General features: G+C 38.6%; 1 protein-coding gene across 1 annotated transcript in view; it reads right to left on the bottom strand.

Moving 5' to 3' along the window:
• BMP1 (bone morphogenetic protein 1) overlaps nucleotides 1-21,170 on the bottom strand; it is a 340,767-nt gene that overhangs the window by 198,575 nt on the left and 121,022 nt on the right. The window lies entirely within an intron of this gene.

The raw sequence follows: 21,170 nt of genomic DNA, 5'->3' as shown, positions 1-21,170 counted from the left end.
CAAATTTGCTTTGCTCTATTGGTATTCTTTGTTCAAGGCTAAACCTAGGTAGGGCTCATATGCTAATTTCTAAGCCGTTGAGCTGCCTCTTATCTCAGTGCATTTTCACAGTTTGACAATGCTAGTTAATGTGTGTTATATAGATAACATTGTGTTCACTCCCATGGAGTTATTTAAGAGTCAGCACTGATTGGCTAAAATGCATGTCTGTCAATACAATGTAATCACAGAGGTAAAAGGCGTATTAATATAACTGTTTATGCAAAACTGGGGAATAGGTAATAAAGGGATTATCTATATTTTTAAGCAATAAAAATGTTCAAGTAGACTGTCCCTTTAAGTCAACAAATATCCACATGATCACCAATAGCAAAGGACAATTCTCTATCTAGAAGTGGAGTTGGTTAACAAAAACATTTATGTCAAAGAATTTTGCTGATGAAGACATCAGTAAGGGGAAAAAAAGTGCAATTGTTGTGCGCTTATGTCCCTGTCACTATGCCATGACCTTTCCTATCATAACAGAAGTGCTGGAGACAGCACACTCTGTTCAGGAAGTTCTGTGACCTGAGCACTACTTGCTTGGAAGTGCTTAGTTATGCAATAAGTCTAACTAAAGAAGCACTTTTTTCATAGAAACATCTGTGCCTGTATATAAAAACATTCTCCCTATTAGAGACAGAGCCCAAGTAAATTTCTGTTTGGGGCATAGAATTCGGCATAATGGCATTATAAAGAGTGACATCATTGTGTACATATATAAAACAGTCTGGCTTTGCTTGTCCCTTCGTTTTGTCCATCTCCCTCATTTTATTACTTTGGAATTAAAGGACCATTAAAGGGACAGTACTACAGAATTTGTATTGCTTAAAAATATAGATAATCCCTTTATTACCCATTCCCCCAGTTTCATATAACTGTGTTGTTTATGCAAATATATGTTTTATCTCTGTGATTACCTTGTATCTAAGGCTCTGCAGACTGCCCCCCTATTTCAGGTCTTTTGACAGACTTGCATTTTAGCCAATCAGTGCCCTCTCATAAGAAACTCCAGGGGCACAAGCACAATGTTATATATATATATATATATATATATATATATATATATATATAACACACAAACTAATGTCCTCTAGCTGTGAAAAACTGTCAAATGCATCGAGATAAGGAGCAGCCTTTAAGGATTTAAAAATTAGCATATGAGCCTACCTAGGTTTAGCTTTCAGCAAAGAATACCAAGAGAACAAAGCAAATTTAATAATAAAAAGTAAATTGGAAAGTTGTTTAAAATAGCATGCCCTATCTGAATCATGAAAGTTTTATTTTGACTAGACAGTCCCTTTAAAATACAGAAGAATTCCATAATCAACAAGTGCAAAATAAAAATGTCATGCAATAGAAATTTTAAATGAGCAGCTTTTTTTTTTTTTACAAAATTTCAGAACTGACCTCAAATTTCTGGTCCCCTCTATCATGTGACAGCCATCAGCCAGTCACAGACTCATATACACTAAACTCTTGCACATGCTCAGTAGGAGACTGTATAAAAAGACTGCACAACTTGATAATAGAAGCTCTTTTTGAAAGCTTAACTTTGACTTTAGTGTTCCTAGTGTTAGATGGCACCAAATGATTAATTTCTTCTTCTTTGAGTTAAGTTAGTTTTTCCTAGGTAATTACCTCAGATTCCTTGATTATACCAGTTGGAATTTTCTAGTCAAGCCTTACAAAATACAAAATTGTTATCCACTACAGGAACATCAATAAATAAAGAATGTAATATAATTTTGAAATTCCCACTTTACACTTTTAGATGAAACACAGAACACAATGGAGTATAATATCCACTTAAAGGGACATGAAATCCATTTTTTTTTCTTTCATGATTTAGATAGAGAATATAATGTTAAACAACTTTCCAATTTATTTATATTATCTATTTGGCTTCCTTCTCTTAGTATCTTTTGTTGAAAAAAAAAACCCCAGCAATGCACATGGGTGACCCAATCACGAGTCATGCAAGTGCAGCAACCAATCAGCAGCTCCTTAGCCTATCTAGATATGCTTTTCAACAAAGGATACCAAGAGAACAAAACAAATTAGATGATAGAAATACATTGGAAAATTGTTTAAAATTGTATGCTTTCTCTGAATCACTAAAGGAAAAAAATGGGTTTCATGTCCCTTTAATATGACTATAACCGTGCCGGATGAAATTGATTAGATTCCATTATGTGTTCTGCTTAAGCTTCATAAGTCTGGTTTGAACATCAGTATTTAGAAAAATATAAACACTGCAATCTTACAAGGACATCAAACCATAGCATTTGTTTACATTTATTGTGTTTCCAGTTACATGTATGGGAAATTGCTCCTTTAGATTTATTTTGTATTTGAACATGTGGTAGTACTGCCATACAAGCAACCTGTAGAGGGAGACTGCTGCAGGCAGTGCTAAAAAAAAGTATGGAGAGAAAACTAAGTCAAAGATAAAGTAATTGTATAAAAATAGATAGATCGATAGAAATATACAGAACACACTCGATGAAATTTCAGACAAATTTTAGCAACTCATTTACTGTAAGTAACGTTTTGAGGACAGTCCCACCTTCCTTAGACCAAAGGAAGGGGGAATCTCTAACAAAAATGTCACCTACAATAAATGGATTGCTAAAACATTTCTGAAATTCTATCTTGTAAAAGTACCAGGGGAAATCTTTTTATGGGGTATTTAACGCTGAATTTAATGAAACACAAAAGGACATGCTACAAATAAAAATTTAAATTAAAAAAAATATATGAATATGTTAAAAGCTAATCTGCATGGTGAGTGCTGCAAACGAATATGGTAAATTTTGGTAAATATTATTTAACTTTAGATACCGTAGCTCACAATTGTAGCACCATCAAACAGTAGGTATTAAAAGAAAGAAAAAAAAGGAGATAAGACCGAGAAAACCACACAGATTTTATTTGGAACAAAAATAAATAATGCAGACCCTTCTTACCAAATTTAACAATTTGTTTTACAAATCTATAAAGCTGTGCTCTTCATTGGGCTAGGAGTATAAAAAAATAAGCATTTAGTTTACCCCCTTCTCCACTACTATAGAGTAGGAATTTCTTATAGGCTGAGATGAAGCAACAGACAATCAAATCACAAATCTTCACCACCACCCACCATTTTTGTAAGCCAAGAAAAGTCAGGTAGGCTAGTTTGCACACTAAATTTGGAAGATTATTGATGGATCTGAGACTAATATAATTGTAGTGCTGTCGATTGGCAACTTTTTTTAACTTGTCTGAACTATAAAATTATTTTCTCATTAAAAAAGTACACATACATTTGAATAATTATGGCCAGCCAAATCTCCAACAAAATAATAGGTATGTTCCTTTAGCCAAGGTCTGTACTGGTATGACTTCATGCTGACTTAGATAGATGAAACGTCAGATTTACATTTGCCTCTAGTTTTGGAAGCTATATACCTATGAGATGCAAAGTATCTGACAGAAGAGAAACAAGAGCTCTGCCAAAAACATCAGGGATAAGACCTGAGTTTCTGATTCTGTAATTGAGAAAGGAAAATTATTTTACCAGCTGATGTTAAAAAACAAAGACAAGAACCAAATTAGATTTACTGTCAGCATCTGCCCCAAGTGACACAGCCAGAGTTCAACCCTGGCATTAATAGTAGGCACCCTCCCTTTGGAACTAAACCTCATCAGGTCCGAGGTAGCTTCAGCTTGAGAAAGTAGCCTAATAGATTTCACTTTTGTCAAAATTCTGAGGCTTCAGTAAATCAAGGACATAGCTCACAGGGAACAACACACCCTTTAAGGGATATGTAACCCAAAAATTCTCTTTTGTGATTCAGACAGAGCATACCTTTTACAAATAAGTTTACAAATTTGCTTCATTTCTATGATATTATTTAATGATGAGATACCTAAGAATCCGGAAAACAACAAGGCAGGAAATAGTGCGGTCATCTAGTGCTTTCGCAAATGGATAACATTCTTGCAAAACTACTCCAGAAATGGGCCGGCTCCTAAGCATAAGTCCCTGATTTTCAACAAAAGATACCAAGAGAATAAAGAAAAGAGATAATAGAAGTAAATTAGAAAGTTGTTTAAAATTGCATGCTCTATCTGAATCATGAAATATTTTTGTGTGTGTTTCATATCCCTTTAAAGAGGAAGGGTTTCTTAAGATGTGTGCCTATTTTCTTATTCATGGGAGAAAAATATATATATATTTTTCTTTATCAGGAGCGCAATGGTGATATCAACCTGACATGGGTGATGTATATAGTTAGCAGCTGAATGCAAAAGCTGGTGTAAAAGGCAAATGGTCCTAATTATTTAAAGTTTGTTTAGAATAGACAGGTGAAAGGGCCCTTAACAAAACACCTATTTCTGCGGATCAGCCTCCTGACTATCAGATAAATCTGAATATGAAGAATCTAGTATCTCTCTTTATTTGCATATCTACATTAGGGATGGGCGAATGTGTTTATATTCAAATTGGAATGAATGTTATTGTAGAAATTCGATTTACAAAATCGAATGTGGATAAGAACGAATATTCATAAAAATTCTTTTATTGAATGTTATTTACAGTTTTCGAATGTGACATTCGAATATTACATTTATAAAACACAGTATTCGACTAGAAATACTATTTCGAATTCGAATGTAGCACTCGAATATTACATTTATAAAACACACAGTTGTAGACTAGAAAAACTATTTCGAATTTAAAGGTGACATTGGAATTCGAATGTCACATTCGAATATTACATTTCAAAATTGAATGGGATATAAAATACATAGCTAAACATTCTATTATTCGAACAAATATTTTTGAATGTTATTGAAAAATTCGAAAAATGGAAATTTGAAAATAGAATGTTATATAAACATTCGAAATTCGATTTGAACGAACCAAAATTTGTTTTAAATTTCACATTTTTAGAAACATTCGCCCATCCCTAATCTAATCTAAATTCAAATGTTACTGCAACATCTGCATCTCCAAGTTGAGCATGGACAGTAATAACCCAAAAAGGAGAAAATACAGCTACTAAATAGGAGTGATTCAGTAATGCTGAGTAAAGAATAATCTCATTACTATACTAAATTTAAAACTTAAAAAATTGTGTGTTTGCTTGTGAAATGAATACATTTTATGGAAGAAAACACAACAACAACAACAACAAGCAGAGCTAAGGATTCATCTCATACAGCACTCAATCCCGACTACAGTAATGTGTCACTCAAAGCTGCAGTTCGTGCCTGAATACACAGACATAACGAATAAGCTGTAAACCTGGTGATGATGTGATACATGGCACACTGCCAAAAGTGAAAAAAGTGAAAGCTATGACCTGGCCGTGTATGTCGCCTGACTTGAATCCAATAGAAACACCTCTGGGGTATTTTAAAGCGAAAGGTAGCACAACACAAACCCTTCAGCAAAGACCATCTAAAAAAATGGTCTCTAAAGAATGGCAGAACATTGCAAAACATTGGTATCCTCAATGCCGAGGAGGATTGAATCGGTCATCAAAAATAAAGGTGGTGGACATAAGTACTGGAAAAACATAAATTATGCTTACCTGATAATTTTCTTTTCTTCTGACGGGAAAAGTCCACAGCTGCATTCATTACTTTTGGGAAATACAGAACCTGGCCACCAGGAGGAGGCAAAGACACCCCAGCCAAAGGCTTCCCTCATCCCCCAGTAATTCTGCCAAGGGAACAAGGAACAGTAGGAGAAATATCAGGGTGAAAAAAAGTTGCCAGAAGAACAAAAAATTACAGCCGCCTCAGATAAAAACACGGATGTTTGCTGTGGACTCTTCCCGTCAGAAGAAAAGAAAATTATCATCAGGTAAGCATAATTTATGTTTTTCTTCTTAAACAGGAAGAGTCCACAGCTGCATTCATTACTTTTGGGAAAACAATACCCAAGCTAGAGGACACTGAATGCAAAACAAAGTGTGGGTACAAAAGGCGGTCCCTTCTAAAGGCACCACAGCCTAAAATTACCTGACACCCTATAAAAATATAAATGACATGGTTGAAAACCCGAAGCCCAGGTAACTGAATATTAGTTACACCGCCAGAAAAGCCGAACTAGAGACCACTCAGTCCCAGAGTCCGTCGAGCACAAACGGCCTCCGAGGAGTCAGCCCTGCGGTTCACGACTCCCATGAAGGTACCCGGCCGAAAGACAAGGACCCTTTCTGCCCCCAAAGGGGAGAACAGATTCCCAGGAGAAATCCACACGGCTCAACAAACATAGAACAACCCACGGTTGTCTTACGATAGTAGCGCCCAGGGAGACGAACTCCTGAAAAACACAAGGACCTAATAAAGAAAAAGATCCATACACAGGGAAACACGTCCCAAAAAGGGACTAAAGGGACACCCTCATATCCCTGACCCAGTACCATACCATAAGGCACTCCAGAAAAACATTAGTTCCCTGTTGCCTCGTATCAGATCAAAACCTGCAGGCTAGGCAAGCAGAGATAGCAGAAATAGGATAACTATCCTAGCAGTTAATAAAGAGCTCTCCAAGAGAACAGCAAACCGTCTGAACAGGAACTCTCAATGACCAGCTTCCAGGTAGGAAAGCTGACTCAACCATCGTGAAACCCAAACCCCCGAAAAGGCGTTTTAAAGCCTGCTAGCACACATTCATAGTGCAAATAGCTGTAGCTGGTTTCAAACTGCAAACCTTCCAAAGGCTCAACAACAGCCCTCCGAATACCGGGCTCCAAGGAGCGTCCCCTCCCAGCACCAGTAAAAAAAAAAAAAAAAAGATCAAAAGTCCTCCCACCGAAGGGGGAGATGTGGAGTAGTAACTGGTTCCACCGTTCCTGCAGCGGGAGACTGGGGGCTTGAACCTTCTTGGGGCTCCTGATAAATGTTGAATTCTGATATATAGATGCTGGGGGTCTGAGAGCCCTCTTCCCTTGGAAAGTATTCCTCTTTTGGGAAGACAGCAGTGTAGGGGGTCTCTAGGGGGTCTCGTACCCGAGCACAATGTTTATCCTGCCTCACTGTAGCATGCAGTTTGTAGTGGCGGTCAGAGATAATAATACAGAAACCAGTATACATAAATAGTGAAAGGAGGAGATTTCAGAGAGTGAAACCCAAATCTGATACTGCTCAGGTAACCTCAATTTAGTTAAGACTTTTAAGAAAGTAAAAAATTTATCTTTTTTTCCCCCTAATGCAGACTAGAAAAGTTATACCCCATGTAAAAGATAACGGTCGCTCTTGGACCGCTAGTATTATTATATAATAGTATGGGGAAAATATAAGGGATCTGTAACCAATAACAAACATATAGAGTCACTTTTGGACCCTCAGTAATATGAAACGTGAATGTGACAGAACTAAGGATGGAACAGCAGGCTAATAAACAAACAAGCAGACATTGTGTCACATACAATTACAGTTATAAGCATCAGTATATGTATATCAATGTTTTCAACAATATAAGGTAACATTTCTATAGGATATATTTTCCTATGCTTACAATGTAAGCTCAATGGAGTGGGGGGGGTTGGGCTAAATAAGTTAGCGGAGACCACACTGGACCAATATTGGGAATTTCCAGCTCATGACCAGTGATGTGCAGTCACTAAAGGCAGGTGAGGCAGTGCTTCACCTCTCATATGGGCAAAAATATATTTTTTTTATTGGCTTTAAAAAAACAAAATTGTAATTTTTTTTCCCCAGCATTTTTTTTTCCACAGCTACATGTTGTGCAATGGAGAGGCACAAGCAGGCCTGCCCACCATTACACAACATGCTGCGCCATCTACTGGATGAAAGTGGTTAAGATCATTGCATGGCCCATAAGTGCTTTATTTGAGGCAGTCCTATTTGGGCTGAACCAATCCAGCGAGAGGCATTAGTAAGTGGAACATAGGGTTGGGGCTGGATGTTAAATCATATAAAACAAAACAAAAACGGAAAAAAACAACTTTCATATATTTTGTTGCTGTCCTGTGAACCTGCTAGCTTTGCTAAAGTGAAAAAGAGTTCTGTTCTTCCCCTCTAAGTGCAGTGGAATGTGCTACTGTCACTTCCTGAATCCTTCCAGAGCAGGAAAGGGAGAGAGGCAGAGACAGCAGTGTTTCAGCCACATTTTATTGTAGTAAGTGCTGCAGCCGTAGATTTTACTGAAATGGATTCTGTTAGTGAAAATTATAATTTAATGAATGTGGTTTAGTGTTTTTTTACTCTTTTACAGAAAAAGGATCGTTTTTGTATTTTGTTTACTCAAACTTTACACCCACTAACTTAGCAGCTTGCCTCTGTACTTCACACTAAATTATAGACTAATTTTCTGAACTCTCTGTAGCTCTGCTGTTTTATTACTTTAAAATGCAGTGATCCCCCCCCCCTTGTGTGTGTGTGTGTGTGTGTCTCTCTCTCTCTCTCTCTATCTATCCATCTCTCTCCTTATGTGTTGTTCTCCCCCATGGTCTCTTTCTCTCTCTGTCTCTCTTCCACCCCCTCTGACTCTCATCCCTTATGTAATGAAAGAATCTATAAACATAATTTGCAGCATTAAAGTAAAAAGTGTGTTTTAAACATATTTTAATGGGCATGGATTTCTAGATCTCATAATCAGAGCAAGCATTGTGTTATCTGGCAAGAGTTTCTGTTACAATCCTTTTAGACTAAAATCAGATGTTTACTAAGTTGACCAGTTTTCCAAAACACCATTTAAAGGGACATGAAACCCATATGCAAATTTAAATAACTTTCCAATTTACATCTAATATCTAATTTTCTTCATTCTTTTGATGTCCTTTGTTGAAAATCATATATAAATATGCTCAGTAGCTGCTGATTGGTGGCTGCACATAGATACCTCATGTGATTGGCTCACCCATGTGCATTGCTATTTCTTCAACAAAGGATATCTAAAGAATGAAGGCGTATCCTAGCCACTGCCTCACCAGCCTCTGACGTCACTGCACGTCACTGCTCATGACTATGAAGCTTGTAGATGCAAGTGGCTATCAACACCGTATATGTAAGGTAGGGAATAAAACATGCACATAGAATTAGGCTGGTACACTAAAACAAAAGTAGGCGAAGGGTAGCAGGGCTAAAATACTATTACCAAATCTTGGTACAGAGAGTGTCATGTCTAAGAGGTAGTTTCACATTATGATAAGCTGCAATATATATATAAGTGTATATGGAAAACACAATGCATGTTACAATCCCACTATATACAAGGAGTTATAAGTAACTATTGAAGGGAAATCGGTCTCGAGGTATTGGTAGTGTCAATGAAAAAATACCCACAGATGAAGATATACCGCCCCGGCCGTAGGCAGCACATCCCCAATCATGTAGGGCACTGACAAATCAGTAAATTAATCACATATAAACGTATCAGGTGCATGGACCTTTATGCGCTCCTATTAGTGGGAGATTCAGTTGAGGTCTCTTATGGTGTATATGCGGGGAGTCTTAATATTTTGAGATGTTTAGCATATGTAAATGTCTTAGCCGGGGAACTAAGGCAATGAGGTGTATATGATTGTCTCCTGAATAGGGATGTATAGGTGTGTTTGTCCCATAAACAAAATATACCTGTATATGCAGCGTATAAAGGGCATGTGCTTTATGGATATATGCTCTTATATTAAATTATCAAGTGAAACAGACAATAACAAATAATATAAGAATAATAACAGAAGCTAACCCTGGTCTATGGTCTCTCGCACCAATATTTGATTTCCTCATGTAGTTATTGAACATATCTGCATACCCTCATTTGCGAACCACCCTTCTCTGAGCAAACCGTTAGCTAGACATGGGTATTATCAGCCATCATCAAATATTCGCAGCATACAATCTGCACATGCATGTGAACGAAGATCTAGAGATCAGTAACTTTTAAGCACTGCTCCCCGCCCCCCCCCCATAGCCTTTGTAGAAAAATTCCACATTAACTTTAATGGGGAGCAGTGCTGTACATAGCATCTTAAACATGAAAGTCTACCTATGTGTTCTAACACTTATCTAGAAGGTAGCAGCCCCAATGCACCACATTTAGAATAACTGTATAATAGGTAGGAGATAAATATAAAACAAACAATGAAAGGACCTAAGTTCACCTCCTTATATTGTAAGGAAAAACACTGCTGAATACATCATGAAACAGCCAGGGTTATTAGATCAGTCGCCTTCATATAATCCTAGGTCTGTAGTGTAGTTTATAAAACTGTTAGCATTTTTGTAACTTATAGTCAGTTTGTCGAATAAAGGTCCCAGGATAGCTGGTTTGGTACAAAATTGTAATGTTTATCCTACCCCAGATGGAATAGGATTCCTCCCGCTCTATCCAGGGGTACATTTTGGCTGCGGAGTTCACCACAATTAGGCTCGTCACTCGAACGGCACATCTCATCACCGCAACTGCTCCACAGGTTGCCAGAGGGTCTGCGCGGCACCTCGTATCTCTCCTTGCACTCCCGGTAGCCGTCTCGCTGATCGAATTAGGTGTCTCCACAGGCTCTACCACTAGATGCCTCTGTTCCTCATGCAAGATAGGTGGTAAATGCTGGGTCCCCTGAACATTGTCTCCGGTGGAAGCTGTTAAGAAGGTAGCGTTACAGGAGTCAGGCTCTACACAATGTGTCCCTTTGGGCTGGAATGCCTTTTTAACGCGTGTACCAGAGCAGCCTGGCAATTATCCAGGAGGGTGTCTATCTCCTTGAGGATGAATATCACGGGTCTCATAGTGTATATATGTATATCTGTGCTCATTAGTGGGACAAGAATGGAACGTTTAGCTGATCTAAGTCCTCACTCTGGTCTCCACGTGGACAAGAAAATGGCTGCCTCCAGAGACTCCAAGTAGTAAAAGTAGCGTCTATGCTGTAAAGTAAGGATGCCAATATTGATAAAGTAGAAAAGACTGGATGGTCGCCAAGCTTGATTTTGTGAGTAATATAGTCGGAGCTGCTGAGATATGCGACCATCCAGTTCAAGAGCTAGCTCCTCCCCCCTTAGTTTCTTAATTTTACATAAGAGCAAATAACCTACTATAAAACTTTAAATTAATGCAATTACTGTAAGGTGGTACCATTTGGAATCACATTTGTTGTATACTCAAGAATTTATTTTTGATTAACTTAAAGTGAATGTCAACTTTCATGAATCAGTGCCCATTTGTTTTTTTTTAAAAAACTATTAAAAACAGGGGCACTTTCATTCATGAAAGTTTACATTGCACCGGATTTTACAAATACTTACCTTCTTCTCCGGAAACACTGGATCGCCGATCCCACGCCTGCAGCTCCTCTGAACTTAATCGGCAATGACGAAATCGTCTCTCTCCAATCATGGCTTCCCCCCCAGGAGCGTTCATCTGGTGAGGCCACACCGTGATTGGAGGAATCCGGTTTCGTCATTGCTGTGTTAGTACAGCAGGAAGAAGCAGGCGGGGCGATCGGCGAGCCGTTGTTTCAGGAGAATAAGCCAAGTATTTGTAAAATCCGATGCAATGTAAACGTTCATGAATGAAAGTGCCACTGTTTTTAATAGTTTTTTTTAAAAACTGGGCACTGATTCATGAAAGTTGACATTCACTTTAAGAATTATATTATTTACATAATTAAAAACACATTTCATTTGTTACATTTTCTATACTAAAAAATAAATAATGTAATTTATCATTTAATTTATATATCACTAGGTAGATTATGAATGATGTAATTTGCAGGGACGTGCACTCATAAGAGGCAGGGGAGGCAGTGCCTACCCTGCCATATGTGGCCAAAGCTTAATTAAATTTTAATTAAAACAAAACAAAAAAGTAAAAAAAAAAATATTTTCCCTCCATGTAATGCTATGGAGAGGCAGGTACAGGAACGCTTCTCTCCATTGCAGTACTTGAGTCAAAGGAAAAGCTGTGCTGCAGCGCCACCTGTGTTCTGTCAATATATTAGCAGCAAAAATTGGGACCAATAGGAGGCACCCCTCTTGATGCCTCCTAGCAAGTGAAGGATATATAGATTAATCAGAAGGAGGATGCAGTGAGCAGGGTCATGTGACACAACCGGAAGCTGAGGTAACCTAAGAACAGATGACACCAAGCAGAAGAGTAAAGTAGTATTCTACAACTCTCGAGATTCACAAATTGTGTTCAGATACAGATTATTAACAGGGGGACAGTAAGTGAGCATAACCCAATACTGACAGGAAGTCAAAGGGTCAATTCAAACTTAAATCCATAATTTAAAACCCAGAGTTTGAAGTTAAGTGTGCAGTGTCCACATTATTTAAATTAAAGTTTTTGACATTGAATATTGCTAAGCCTCCCTTTTTCATGGTTATTTTATTTAATTAGATACCAACTCCATATATGTTGTTATGTCAGAGGATGCAGTATCTATTTTTATTTTCTCTGTGTCTCCATTTATTTAAAGACTGCCGGTAACTTGTAATTCACAAATCAATTGAAAGCTGTTGCATTGTGTTTTTAATAGGTGCTGCTTTTATTCAAGTTTATATTAATAAAAAGGAGATAATGAGTCATTTAAAAAATATATGTAATTATTGCAGTTAAATGTTTTTAGAAATAATGCCACTGTAAAGTAACTGGTTAAACACATAGTCAAAGGGAGACATTTAAAATTAAACTTTCATGATTGAGGTAGAGCATGCTATTTTAATAGACTTTTCTAGTTATTTATATTTTGAGAATTAGCATCAACTGTTACTGGCCCCATGTCAGCAAATCAAATTAGTTTTTGAAAGGAACATGAAAGTCATAATTACATTTCCATCATTCAGATAGAAATTGCACACAAAAAATAAATAAATAAACTTTCTATTTTACTTTTATTATGTACTTCATTCTTTTGGTATCCTTTGGTGTCCTTTGTTGAAGAGCATACCTAAGTGGGATGTGCACGTGCATTTCTTGAACACCATATTGTAGCAGCAGCTGTGTTGGCAGTATTGATAACTTGTCCTTTGTATAAAACTTTTATGGTAAATTATTTCCATTTTTACAATACAGTAGTGAGTAGAGAAGAGAATGTGTATCATTCAAATTGCTTAGTAACTGGCACTGTGCCACAGAGTTGTGTGAGTGTGTATGTGAGCAGAGTGTGTGTGGGTGTCAGTGAGCAGAGTATGTGTGCTTTATTCTCCAGGTAATCAATACATTTCAGATGAGCTGCTGCTTTAGTGCAGTGTTTCTCAACAATGGTCCTCAATTACCCCCAACAGGCCAGGTTTTCATTATAGCTGAATCAGTGCACAGGTGAAGTAATCAGCTGATCAGTAACTCAGTGGTTACTAAATTGCTCTCACCCATCACCTGATTATGTCACCTGTGCACTGGTTCAGCTATCATTTAAACCTGCCCTGTTGGGGGCACTTGCGGCCCTCTGTACATGTGTTTCTCTGTCGTATCATATCTAGTGCCTCACCAGCGTCTGACCTCACTGCACGTCACTGGTAATTTGTGATGTCAGATATCACCAACAAAATGTGGGTTTGGAGTAGTTTAAAATGTGAAAAACCTTGAAAATTCTAAACTTAAAACAAAATTCAGACAAACTGATTCTATTTCCCTTAAAAAGGGATAGTAAACGCAAAAGTGTTAAATCTTTTTTTTAAAAAAACTTCATTATTTATATTAAATATTTCAAATAAGTACATGCTAAAGATTTTTAATGAGGAATAACTAGAATATTAGTGAAAATGTTTATTTCACTAAACCCATTTTTATCTCATTATATGGGCCCTATAATTATGTTCTTTGCATCTTGGCCCCTCAGTCCTGGCTAAAGCGGCGCATCACTATACTGGCACGGGAAGCATGGCAGACTTCATGATAGTGACATTGATGGGAGTGGCGCACCAGAGAGCTGAAGATTCCCGAAGCAGAAGTATGGGGTATCATCTGTGTTACTTTGCCTCGAGGTAGGTATAATAAAGTACCCCTAGGCTAACGAGCAAGTTTTTCTTATAAGGCAGACAACCCATAGTGACTAACCATCAATTATTTTTAACCCCTAGACCAGTAATGGCGAACCTTGTCACTCCAGATTATCAGAACTACACTTCCCATGATGCTCAATTGGACTTCAGAGTGCCTAAGCATCATGGAAAATGTTGTTCTGAAACATCTGGAGTGCCAAGAATCACCATCACTGCCCTAGACTAATCAGCAAGTTGTTTTCTTCTTAAAAACTGATTAAATTGCAGGAGCTGCAAAGATTAAAAGAAACCATAACATCCGATTTTAATAATTCACTTTAGTCACATCCGAAATTGTTATTACTTTTAATCTTTGCAGCTCCTGCGATAAATCTGTTGTAAAAACAATACAACTTGCTTGTTAGTCTAACAGATTTATAGCAGGCACTGCAAAGATTAAAAGTAATAACAATTTCGGATGTAACTAAGTCCAACCTCAAAATTTTCTCTCATTATTTGGATAGAACATACAATTTCCAACAACTTTCCAATTTATTTCGATTATCAAATTTACGTAATCTTGTTCTCATTTGCTGAAGGAACAGCATTGCATTACTGCAGCTAGGTGAACACATCTTGTTAGCCAATTGCAAGAGACAAAATGTGTGCAGGTTGAAAATCAGCAACTAGCTACCACTAGTGTAGGATATCTGCATATTCTTTTTCAATAAGGGAGACCAAGAGTATAAATTACATTTAAAAATAGAAGTGAATTTAAAAGGGTCTTAAAATGACATGCTCTATCTGAATCCTGCAACATTGGAGGTTGCTGTTTCTTTTCATTTTGCAGCTCCTGTAATTAATCCCTTTTTAAGAACAAAATAACTTGCTGGGAAGTCTTGTGGTTAAAAATAATTGTCGATTAGTAACTCTATGGGTTGTGTGGCCTTATCATAAGAAAAAAAAAACAATTTGCTTGTATTTCTAGGGGTTAAAAAATAAAATGCTTCTTCGTCTAGGAGTTGACTTCCTTATACTAAGATCAAATTCACTTGCTTGTTAGCATAAGGGAACTAATTATACTTACCTTGAACAAAGTATAAGCCCCTGTAGTATGTGGACACTATTGACATTCTCATTCAGTCTGCACGTGATGGAGCCTTAATTCAAATATGGCCGCCAAGGAGTTTTTGATTGTATTGCGCAGGCGTTTCCTTTACACAATCAGTGCACATGTGAGGTTTCAATAAAGAGTTAAATATTTAAAATTAAATTGGCAGAAACACTTGCCTATTAGAGTTTGATGATCAATTTGTCTTGCATAAACTCTGCCTATTTTATGGGCGGTCGATACTGCTTGTTGTATGTATATTTTAAAGTTAAATTAAAGATATTTTTAAGCTTTGTGTCAGGAAAAAAGTATGTTCCATATATATATATCTAGAATTATAAGAATGTATTTTATTTTTGTAATATTTAGCAAAGATTTCTAACCCTTTAATTGGACACACAACAATAAAAAAAGTCAGTATAACAAAGTTTAAGCTTGCTTGATTTGGTAGTGTTTAAATGTTCCCTCCACTGCTATTGTGAAGCGATTACATCAGTGCTTGACAAATGTGTTTAAAAAGTAGGAGCCAGTAAGAATATTTAGGAGCCAGACCGTTGGATTTGTATCTAGATATATGGAAAATAACCCAAAAAGTTAGGAGCCAGGGGTAAAATTCTAGAAGCCAGTGGCTACCAGGCTCCTGGGTTTGTCGAGCCCTGGATTACATTTATATGTAAAGAAGTGTGTATGTATGTATGTATGTATACATACATACATACATACATACATATATATATACACATATATATATATATATATATATATATATATATATATATATATATATATATATATATATATACATACATATACACACACACACATATACACATATATATATATATATATATATACACATACATACACACACATATAGTCTCTCTCTCTCAAAATACAAAGTCAACTTTGTGAATAATAATAAAACTAAATAAATAAAGAAGAACCTTAACCATCAGTCAGATTTATTCATAGTAGGTCATATGTTTGTGTGGCTACAGTAAGGAGGGAGGACAGGACATTGGTGTCTACAATATAATAACGAATTCTGGAAAAACAGCATTAACCTCCCACATAACCAGTAAAGACGCATGAGGTAATACACAGCCAACTATTTAAAAAAACAAACTCAAAATTATAGATTTCTTTAAAAATCCCTTCTACAAACTGATATCAATGCTGCAAATCCCTAATCTAAATTTAGGGGGGGGGGGAATAAACACCCAGGCATCATGACAATGGATAGTAAGGGTTAACACTACCACAACATGATGACATGGGCCTCTTGTTCATATTCTACAAGATAAAGCGCATACAACTCTTGAAAGGCTGTGCTTGAATGACCCTAGAGAATAAAACTGAATTCTACAGCTAGGTGAAATGAAAGACACTTGAGACGGCTTCGATCATTAAAGTGAGTTATCAAAATAATCAAACAAATAATTGGGGTTTCTCACATTTTTCTAGGATTTGTTTATAGTCAGCCAAGTCATAAATAAACAAAACATTAAAGAACCAGTAAATACAGTAGATTTGCATAATCAACAAATCCAATAGCACTTAGACATAACTTTGAAGTTTGCTATCAATTCAGACTATTTCCACTCCCCCTCAATCATGTGACAGCCAGCAGCCAATCACAAATGCATAAACGTATATTCTGTGAATTCTTGAACATGCTCAGGAGCTGATTTAAAGTGTAAATATAAAAAAAATAATAATGATAAAAATAAAAAAAAAGAAGACTGTGCACATTCTGTTAATGGAAGTAAATTTTAAAAATGTTTAAACGTGCATGCTGTATCTGAATCATTACAATTTAATTTGGACTTGGGCCCCTTTAAAATGTGACCCTCAGAGTGCCCATAGCAGAAGTGTCACTTAAAAAGGACAATAAACACATTAAAGTGAATGTAAATTTTGATGCTAAAGTGCCCGGTTTTAAAAAAACAGAATTTATGTTTACCTGATAAATTACTTTCTCCAACGGTGTGTCCGGTCCACGGCGTCATCCTTACTTGTGGGATATTCTCTTCCCCAACAGGAAATGGCAAAGAGCCCAGCAAAGCTGGTCACATGATCCCTCCTAGGCTCCGCCTACCCCAGTCATTCGACCGACGTTAAGGAGGAATATTTGCATAGGAGAAACCATATGATACCGTGGTGACTGTAGTTAAAGAAAATAAATCATCAGACCTGATTAAAAAACCAGGGCGGGCCGTGGACCGGACACACCGTTGGAGAAAGTAATTTATCAGGTAAACATAAATTCTGTTTTCTCCAACATAGGTGTGTCCGGTCCACGGCGTCATCCTTACTTGTGGGAACCAATACCAAAGCTTTAGGACACGGATGAAGGGAGGGAGCAAATCAGGTCACCTAAATGGAAGGCACCACGGCTTGCAAAACCTTTCTCCCAAAAAATAGCCTCAGAAGAAGCAAAAGTATCAAACTTGTAAAATTTGGTAAAAGTGTGCAGTGAAGACCAAGTCGCTGCCCTACATATCTGATCAACAGAAGCCTCGTTCTTGAAGGCCCATGTGGAAGCCACAGCCCTAGTGGAATGAGCTGTGATTCTTTCAGGAGGCTGCCGTCTGGCAGTCTCGTAAGCCAATCTGATGATGCTTTTAATCCAAAAAGAGAGAGAGGTAGAAGTTGCTTTTTGACCTCTCCTGTTACCAGAATAAACAACAAACAAGGAAGATGTTTGTCTAAAATCCTTTGTAGCATCTAAATAGAATTTTAGAGCGCGAACAACATCCAAATTGTGCAACAAACGTTCCTTCTTCGAAACTGGTTTCGGACCCAAAGAAGGCACGACTATCTCCTGGTTAATGTTTTTGTTAGAAACAACTTTTGGAAGAAAACCAGGTTTAGTACGTAAAACCACCTTATCTGCATGGAACACAAGATAAGGAGGAGAACACTGCAGAGCAGATAATTCTGAAACTCTTCTAGCGGAAGAAATTGCAGCCAAAAACAAAACTTTCCAAGATAATAACTTAATATCAACGGAATGTAAGGGTTCAAACGGAACCCCCTGAAGAACTGAAAGAACTAAGTTGAGACTCCAAGGAGGAGTCAAAGGTTTGTAAACAGGCTTGATTCTAACCAGAGCCTGAACAAAGGCTTGAACATCTGGCACAGCTGCCAGCTCTTTGTGAAGTAACACAGACAAGGCAGAAATCTGTCCCTTCAAGGAACTTGCAGATAATCCTTTCTCCAATCCTTCTTGAAGAAAGGATAGAAACCTAGGAATCTTTACCTTGTCCCAAGGGAATCCTTTAGATTCACACCAACAGATATATTTTTTCCATATTTTGTGGTAAATTTTTCTAGTTACAGGCTTTCTGGCCTGAACAAGAGTATCAATAACAGAATCTGAGAACCCTCGCTTTGATAAGATCAAGCGTTCAATCTCCAAGCAGTCAGCTGGAGTAGGACCAGATTCGGATGTTCGAACGGACCTTGAACAAGAAGGTCTCGTCTCAAAGGTAGCTTCCATGGTGAAGCCGATGACATATTCACCAGATCTGCCTACCAAGTCCTGCGTGGTTACGCAGGAGCTATCAAGATCACCTACGCCCTCTCCTGATTGATCCTGGCTACCAGCCTGGGGATGAGAGGAAACGGCGGGAATACATAAGCTAGGTTGAAGGTCCAAGGTGCTACTAGTGCATCTACTAGAGTCGCCTTGGGATCCCTGGATCTGGACCCGTAGCAAGGAACCTTGAAGTTCTGACGAGAGGCCATCAGATCCATGTCTGGAATGCCCCACAGTTGAGTGATTTGGGCAAAGAATTCCGGATGGAGTTCCCACACCCCCGGATGCAATGTCTGACGAATCAGAAAATCCGCTTCCCAAGTTTCCACTCCTGGGATGTGGATTGCAGACAGGTGGCAGGAGCGAGTCTCCGCCCATTGAATGATTTTGGTCACTTCTTCCATCGCCAGGGAACTCCTTGTTCCCCCCTGATGGTTGATGTACGCAACAGTCGTCATGTTGTCTGATTGAAACCGTATGAACTTGGCCCTCGCTAGCTGAGGCCAAGCCTTGAGAGCATTGAATATCGCTCTCAGTTCCAGAATATTTATCGGTAGAAGAGATTCTTCCCGAGACCAAAGACCCTGAGCTTTCAGGGATCCCCAGACCGCGCCCCAGCCCATCAGACTGGCGTCGGTCGTGACAATGACCCACTCTGGTCTGCGGGAGGTCACCCCTAGCGACAGGTTGTCCAGGGACAGCCACCAACGGAGTGAGTCTCTGGTCCTCTGATTTACTTGTATCTTCGGAGACAAGTCTGTATAGTCCCCAATCCACTGACTGAGCATACACAATTGAAATGGTCTTAGATGAATGCGCGCAAAAGGAACTATGTCCATTGCCGCTACCATCAACCTATCACTTCCATGCACTGTGCTATGGAAGGAAGAGGAACGGAAGGAAGTATCCGACAAGAGTTTAGAAGTTTTGTTTTTCTGGTCTCTGTCAGAAAAATCCTCATTTCTAAGGAGTCTATTATTGTTCCCTAGAAGGGAACTCTTGTCGACGGAGATAGAGAACTCTTTTCCACGTTCACTTACCATCCGTGAGATCTGAGAAAGGCCAGGACTATGTCCGTGTGAGCCTTTGCTTGAGGAAGGGACGACGCTTGAATCAGAATGTCGTCCAAGTAAGGTACTACAGCAATGCCCCTTGGTCTTAGCACCGCCAGAAGGGACCCTAGTACCTTTGTGAAAATCCTTGGAACAGTGGCTAGTCCGAAAGGAAGCGCCACAAACTGGTAATGCTTGTCCAGGAATGCGAACCTTAGGAACCGATGATGTTCCTTGTGGACAGGAATATGTAGATACGCATCCTTTAAATCCACCGTGGTCAAGAATTGACCTTTCTGGATGGAAGGATTGTTCGAATGGTTTCCATTTTGGACGATGGAACCTTGAGAAACTTGTTTAGGATCTTGAGATCTAAGATTGGTCTGAACGTTCCCTCTTTTTTGGGAACTACGAACAGATTGGCGTAGAACCCCATCCCTCGTTCTTTTAATGGAACAGGATGAATCACTTCCAGAAGATAACCTTGGAAGACTATTTCTAGCGCCCAAGGATCCAGAACATCTCTTGCCCAAGCCTGAGTGAAGAGAGAGAGTCTGCCCCCCACCAAATCCGGTCCCGGATCGGGGGCCCGCATCTCATGCTGTCTTGGGAGCAGTGGCAGGTTTCTTGGCCTGCTTTCCTTTGTTCCAGCCTTGCCTTGGTCTCCAGGCTGGATTGGCTTGAGAAGTATTACTCTCCTGCTTAGAGGACGTAGCACTTGGGGCTGGTCCGTTTCTGCGAAAGGGACGAAAATTAGGTTTATTTTTGGCCTTGAAAGACCTATTCTGAGGAAGGGCGTGGCCCTTGCCCCCAGTGATATCAGAGATAAACTCTTTCAAGTCAGGGCCAAACAGTGTTTTCCCCTTGAAAGGAATGTCAAACAATTTGTTCTTGGAAGACGCATCCGCTGACCAAGATTTTAACCAAAGCGCTCTGCGCGCCACAATAGCAAACCCAGAATTTTTCGCCGCTAACCTAGCCGATTGTTAAACACTAAAAAACTCTAAGCCATCTCCGTGGAGATGTTGCCTGTACAACGGCAAAGAGAATGACTGGGGTAGGCGGAGCCTAGGAGGGATCATGTGACCAGCTTTGCTGGGCTCTTTGCCATTTCCTGTTGGGGAAGAGAATATCCCACAAGTAAGGATGACGCCGTGGACCGGACACACCTATGTTGGAGAAATTTGATTAAAAACAGGGGCACTTTAATTCATCAAAATTTACATTTCACTCGTGTTGTGAAAATACTTAACTTTTAATCTTGACAGCCGATGCATCGCTTCCTCCGCCTGTCACAAAGCCTCTTCCTGGGTCTAAAATGAGGAATCCGACTTCTTCCAATCACTGCGTTTAAATCCGACACGGATTCCCCCGGGGGGGGGGGATTTAACCGTGATTGGAGGATGACCGATCCGTCATTTCTGACATAGGAAGAGGCTTGTGACGACCGGGGGAAGCTGGAGCGGCTGTCAAGATTAAAAAA

The sequence above is a fragment of the Bombina bombina genome, chromosome 6 (assembly GCF_027579735.1).
Source record: "Bombina bombina isolate aBomBom1 chromosome 6, aBomBom1.pri, whole genome shotgun sequence".
NCBI classification, from domain to species: Eukaryota; Metazoa; Chordata; class Amphibia; order Anura; family Bombinatoridae; genus Bombina; species Bombina bombina.
Note: the sequence above shows the minus strand (reverse complement) of the source record. Positions and strands in the feature narration are given on the sequence as shown.